The sequence below is a fragment of the Antechinus flavipes genome, chromosome 1, assembly GCF_016432865.1.
Source record: "Antechinus flavipes isolate AdamAnt ecotype Samford, QLD, Australia chromosome 1, AdamAnt_v2, whole genome shotgun sequence".
In the NCBI taxonomy this organism is placed as follows: domain Eukaryota; kingdom Metazoa; phylum Chordata; class Mammalia; order Dasyuromorphia; family Dasyuridae; genus Antechinus; species Antechinus flavipes.
Genome location: NC_067398.1, coordinates 222,763,818 through 222,770,381, shown reverse-complemented (window position 1 = coordinate 222,770,381; position 6,564 = coordinate 222,763,818). Strand labels below are relative to the sequence as shown.

The window sequence follows — 6,564 nt, the reverse complement described above, 5'->3', positions numbered from 1 at the left end:
TTTTTGTGTGCAGCCTGGCTAATATAGAAATATATTTAGAAGAATTGCACATGCTTAACCTATATCAGATTACTTGCTGTCTTGGGGAGGGGGAAGGTGAGGAAAGAGGGAGAAAAATTTGGGACACAAGGTTTTGTAAAGATGAATGTTGAAAACTATCTTTGCATGTATTTGGAAAAATAAAATACTTCGAAAAAGAATAATAAAACCTGACTCCTTCTTTAAAAATCTCAGAGAACTTGAAAAGCGTTGTGGAATTTAACTTTGAAAGATACAGGATCTTGGTTTTCCCCTCAGTATCAAAGAATTCAAATTGTTACAGGAAATTTAGAGGATATCTTATTTTATAGATCAAAAGCCCATAGAGGTTGCGTCTTCCTTGAATTTACACAGATTGTCAGTGACAGAACAGGGATTAGAATTCAAGTCTTCTGACTTTAAGTTCAATATTCTCTCTTTGATGTTGAACACATCATATAGACTGAATTTTAGTTTCCTAAATTACCTGCAACAGAGTTTGGGCCTGTAAAATGAGAGGTCATATATACCATGGAGCGTTCATTGAGATTTCCTGACTGCTATCAGCTGAGCATATGTGACTCAGCACTGAAGGGTTAAATACTTAGGGACAAGCAAGCAATTGCCCCATTGATATTTTGGACCTGTGATCTTGGCAAAGGGAGACTCCTTGCATTAAGTAGATTGCCTTTGAAACAAAAAGAGATGCCCACTAAGTAGACTTTGAAATGAGAGTTTTCTTTTTCTGCTCTTTCCACAGGATTGTGTCCTTTAGTTATGTTGTGGGAGGACTACATCCACTACCTAACACATCATCCCCTAAGTCTTCTAACTGGAGGGTCATCATGGGCAGCCCAGAAACCATACCCAAGTGAATCAATGTTGCATTCTTATTTATATATCATTTCCCTGCTCTGAATATTTTTCCTCTGTTAGAGTGAAGTAAGCCTTTAGTTAACTATCAGGTAGAGTATGAATGTTACATTTTATTCTGATATTGAGCCTGAGTTTTCAGATTATCCTGAGCTAGGCTTAGTCTATGAAAGTACAGCAAAAAAAAAAAAAAAAGGTAGAATGATTTTGTTTAAAAAAAAATGGCATCTCAAGAAGAAAGCTTCATGGCAACATCTTGCACAGAATTCAAACTCAGATCCTTTATTTTGTCAACAGTTATGCACAATACAAACTTATGTGTAAGCTAGGTTTATTGCAAGAGAAATGAATATGCATGTAGAGAACAATCCATGGAGTTCACAATCCATAGATTTCACAATTCATACAGAAGTTTGCATATTTATGATAGACAAAGGAAGGAGGAGATACCAGGAAGGGACACAGAGCGGAAATAATGCAGTGGAGAAGAGCAAGACAATGGCAAAAAGCTACATTCTTTTCCTTTGGTAACTGCTAGGCTTTAAACAGTCTGCATTTGGCTTGCGCAGACTGTCTTGAGCCTGTCTTGTCTTCCAAGGACACATAGGAGTCCAGTTTGGGATACAAGTAACCCATTATGTCACCTAAGGTGGGATACTTTATCCTTAATATATTCAGAGCATTCTGCAAACACTTTTCTTTCAGTGTTTCAGGAAAATATGGCAACTCAAAAACAAACAAACAAACAAAAAAACAAATACAGGGGGCCTCTTAACAGTCTTTAGCAAATTCTAGAATCTAGTTTTTCTACTATTCCAAGATGCTGTTTTGTGAAGTCTGTATCACAAGATCCATATACGTATCAAGGATCTGACCACACACACACACATACACACACACACTCTCTCTCTCTCTCTCTCTCTCTCTCTCTCTCTCTCTCTCTCTCTCTCTCTCTCTCTTTCTCTCAAATATATGTATGATAAGATTATCAGTGTTAAACCTACTATGTGCCAGACAATGTGCTAAGAGCTGGAGGTATAAAGAGAGGCGAAAAATAGTTTCTGCCACTAAAAAACTAACAGTATAATAAAGGGAGATAACAAACACATAATTATATCCAAACAAGCTATATACAGGATAAATAAGAAATAATTAACAGAGACAAAGCAGTAGGATAAAGAGGAATCAGTAAAAATTTCCTCTAGGAGGTGAGATTTTAGCCAGGACTTGATGGGAGCCAGGAGGCAAAAATGAGGAGGGAGAATATTCCAGGAATGGGAGACAGCTGGAGAAAAATATCATCATCATTATCATCTTCCATGTGCCTAGATTTTGTGCCATTATTGTAAATTGTACATTTGTTCCCAAAGTACTTAATGGGCTGTGTTTTCTACCCGATAGTGTCAGTTATTTTATCTGAAAATCTCTGAATCTCATTAAGTGTTGTATTTCTTTGCTTTTCATTTCATTTCATTTTCTTGTTTCCCTTTCCCACCTTCCTCCTTCTCTCCCTTCCTCCCTTCTTTCTTTCTTTCTTTCTTCCTCCTTCCCTCCCTCCTTCTTCCCTTCCTCTCTCCTTCTCTCCCTCTTTCTCTCTTTCCCTTCCTTCATCTCTCTCTCTCTCTCTCCCTCTTTCCCTCTCTCCCTCTCCCTTTCTCCCCCTCACTCCCTTTGTTTCTTTCTTTTTCTTTCTTTCTTTCTTTTTCTTTCTTTTTCTTTCTTTCTTTCTTTCTTTCTCTTTCTTCTTCCTTCCTTCCTTCCTTTTTTCTTTCTTTCTTTCTTTCTCTTTCTTTCTTTCTTTCTTTCTCTTTCTTCCTTTCTTCCTTTCTTCCTTTCTTCCTTCCTTCCTTCCTTCCTTCCTTCCTTCCTTCCTTCCTTCCTTCCTTTTTTCTTTCTTCTTTCTTTCTTTCTTTCTTTCTTTCTTTCTTCTTTCTTTCTTTCTTTCTTTCTTTCTTTCTTCTTTCTTCTCTTTCTCTCCTCCTCCCTCCCTTCCAATATCTCTCTCTCTCTCATTTCTCAATTCCTATTAATATTTATTTATTTATAAGCTTGATGCATTCCAAATCTGGCTAAATTATCCATGAGCTTTTCTGTGGAAGATCTTTCATGGCCTAGATTTCCTGTGGACAACTTATTCTATTGTTCTCAAGCTCCTATTTTGGTGAAAGTGATATGTTTCTAATGGAAGCTTCTGTTCCAACTGAAGTGTAGTTCATGATTTAGTCCAAGGACTACTTTGTAAACAATTTTAAAATCATTCCTACCTCAGAAAGTTGAAAGTTCTTGGATAGAGAATACATATTAATCAATAAGTCTGGGAATTTGCCCAAGTTTTCAGAGATGTTTTAATGTTTCACATCCCCCAACTCATTTGTTTTAGTATAATTCATAATCATTTTCAAATCAAGAAGCTGCATGATAATAATAGCTAATTTTTATACAATGTTTTAACTTTTTCAAAATAAAATTCACAAATATTTTCTCATTTGATCCTCAAAACAAATGTGGGAAATAAGTGCCATCATTATTATCCCCATTTTGCAGATCAAGAAAGTAAAGCAGACAGAATTTCAATGACTTGCTCAGAATCACACAGCTAACAAGTATCTGAGGTACATATATATAAAATAGTGTGATTATAGTGTGTTAATAGTATATATTATAGTGTTTTAGAGTGTATAGTATATTAATCGTGTATATCTTGTAGATTTCTGACTCCAGGTATAATATTCTATCCATAGCGCTGCACAGAGCTTTGTATTTATGTATTTAGAAGACCTATATCTAATTCTTGCATGAGGTATTTTCTACAATCATATGTACCACAAGCACTTTCAACTTCACTGTCTGTATTTGTAAAATGGTATTAACGCATTTTTCTCACTAAGATGTGATTATGAAATGAGATATTAACTTAAAGAGTTTTGCAAACCTTAAAGTGGTATTTAAATAGTAATAAAAGCTAATATTTATAGAGGCTTAAGATTTACCAAGTGCTTTACATGTTATCTTGTGTTATCATCATTATATCAAATGAATCTTTTACATTCATGAGCTCTGCATGGTCTAAACACAGGCCTATCTACCATGTAAAAACTTCCTGAATCATTACATCCTCACAAGAAGCACCACAGGAGTCTGTAGTGAATGATTCAACACAGACTCCTCATTGAAGCTAATGTGTTGGTTGCAGCCGATTTCCTTTCATAATGGTTGAGTACCAGTGTTTGTTATATGAGAGAATTCTACCCTATGGACTTCACATTTTTTTTATCCTTAATTATTTAAAATGCATTGAGCTTCTAGATGCAAGAGGATATGTTATCCTAGATCCAAGAATGTGAGGCTCTAAGCTTGAGACAAAATTTTTAAAAATTGTGAATCACCTTTTGAATTGTCATAATTATGAATTTAGGTTAAACATGATCATTTATGAAGTATTAATCTCTCTTCATCACTTTTCCACAGCTATATATAAGACCAAGTGGACCTTGGCTCACATCATAGATATAGAGCTGGAAGAGTCCATGTAAAGACCCATGACTCCAATGACTTTGAAAAATGAGGAAACAGAGAGGAGGTAACTTCTCCAAGATTACACAGTTGGTTTGTGATCACATCTTCCTGAATTTCAGGTCCAATGCCCTATCCATTATATCATATTGCTTCTATTTACTTCCTCAAGACATTAGTTCACCCATTTACCAATATATCTTGTATAGATTGTCAAATACTGTCTGTCTTAAAGACTGAGCTTATAAAACTTGAATGGAAAATAGTGAAAGTAGAAAAGAGGGTAGGGATGTCATGAGCATTGAGGGCAGAGGTGGGACAATCAATTAGATGTGTTGAGCTAAGAGACAAGGACAAGTTAAAGACAACTTTAAGGTTTGGAGCATTAATGCCTGGAAAGATATTGGTGCCTTCAGTAGAAATTGAGAGGTTAGGAAGAGGATCAAGAGTTATGGGTTTTTTTTTTTTATTTGGTGGTTAAAGGACAGAAAGGGAAGATATTGTATTTTGCTCAGGCATTTTGGAAAAATGGGATATCCATGTAGATTTTTTGAAAGTATGAATCTCAGCTTAAGAAAGAATTTGGATTTTTTTCACTTCCCAGTATCTTGGCAGCAGGTCTCTAACTGGGGGATCCCCTGCCCTGCAGGAAGGAAGATGGTGCCCTCACAGACAATGAAAAAGTCACTAGAGTCCATCAACCTGAGGCTCCAGCTGATCATGAAAAGCAAATACATACTAGGCTCCAAACAGATCCTCAAAATAATAAGAGAAGGGAAAGTCAAATTGGCCATTTTAGCCAATTGTCCATCTCTAAGGAAATCAAAGACAATATTATGCTATGTTGCCTTAAAACTGGTGTATATCACTACAGTGGCAACAACATTGAATTGGGTATAGCATGTAGGAAATACTACAGAGTATGTTCACTGACTATCATTGATCCATTCTGATGTCATTAGAAGCATGTCAGACAGACCAGTGAAAAATAATCTGTACAAAAGTATTTTTTAATAAACTGGTCGAAGTTTGTTTTAAAAAAAGAAAGAAAAAGAACAATCTTGGGATGTTAAAATTAAAACTATAGGAATGAATAAAATGTTGAGAGAAAGAGAGTGTGTACTGAGAGAAAAAGCTAAGAACAGAGCCTTGGGGAACAATCATATTTAAGGTATGAGAAAAAGGTACCAGTGGAGGAAGCCAAAAAGACTCAATGACACAAGGAGAAAGAGAGAACACTATAACAGTGTTTGTGAGGAGGGCAAAGGAGAAAGTATTAAGGTGGAGGGGTTTGTCAGTTATGTCAAATATAGTGTAAAGCTGAAGAAAGATGAGGACTGAAAAAGGCAATATTATTGTTTTTTTCCCCCAATCTGTTGTCTTAGTGATGTTGAGGGGGTGCTATAAAAAGTCTCTCTTGTGTATTTCATCAACTTCCTTGAAATGTTGTCAAGTTTAGCTCTTTCCCTAGATCAAGGCAGGTTGTACAGAGATGACTTAATCTACTCCTGGAACATAGCTATTGCCCTGGCCACACTATTTTATATACCTTTTATAGGCAAATCTCAAAGTCAATAAGGCAGCAATTTGGGGAACTGACATGTTTTATTAGGTCAACCCAGGATCTTATTGATGCAAGTTATGTGCCATCTGAAACATTTATGCAGGTCAGTTGGTGTTTATAGCAGTCATAATGTTGCTGCTCCAGCATGGACTGTGGAACAAAATGGTAAAGGCCATTCTATGAATGTAAGGGAAACTTTAGATAATGAGTTTGTGAGCTTCTTGTGGACCTTTTTTGTTATTACTACTCTTTTTATTTGTGGATATCACCTTTTCTTAGCAACCTCAAGAGATATTGGACAAACTTTCATTCATCTAAACTCCTCTTTAAAGACAATAGGAAGATTTAAGACAATAGGAAAAAGGGAATGAGGAGGAACAGAGAGAGAGAGAGAGAGACAGACAGACAGACAGACAGACAGGAGTTGCCCATTTTCAGTTTTGTGTTTGCATTTTTCCTAGAGAATTAAACTTTTCACACTTGGGAAATTGTGATGCTGAGGCATAAATTTCATAAAGCAGCCCTTTGTTTTAATGAGAGTTTTTCAGTCTTTAAAAGTTATTTGTCATAACAATGTTATTCTTTTATAAATTATT

At 35.7% G+C, this 6,564-nt stretch overlaps 1 pseudogene; it reads left to right on the top strand.

The window, feature by feature from the left end:
• Positions 1–5,061: 5,061 nt before the first annotated feature.
• LOC127544928 (60S ribosomal protein L30-like) lies at positions 5,062–5,418 on the top strand (annotated as a pseudogene).
• The last annotated feature ends 1,146 nt before the right edge of the window (positions 5,419–6,564 follow it).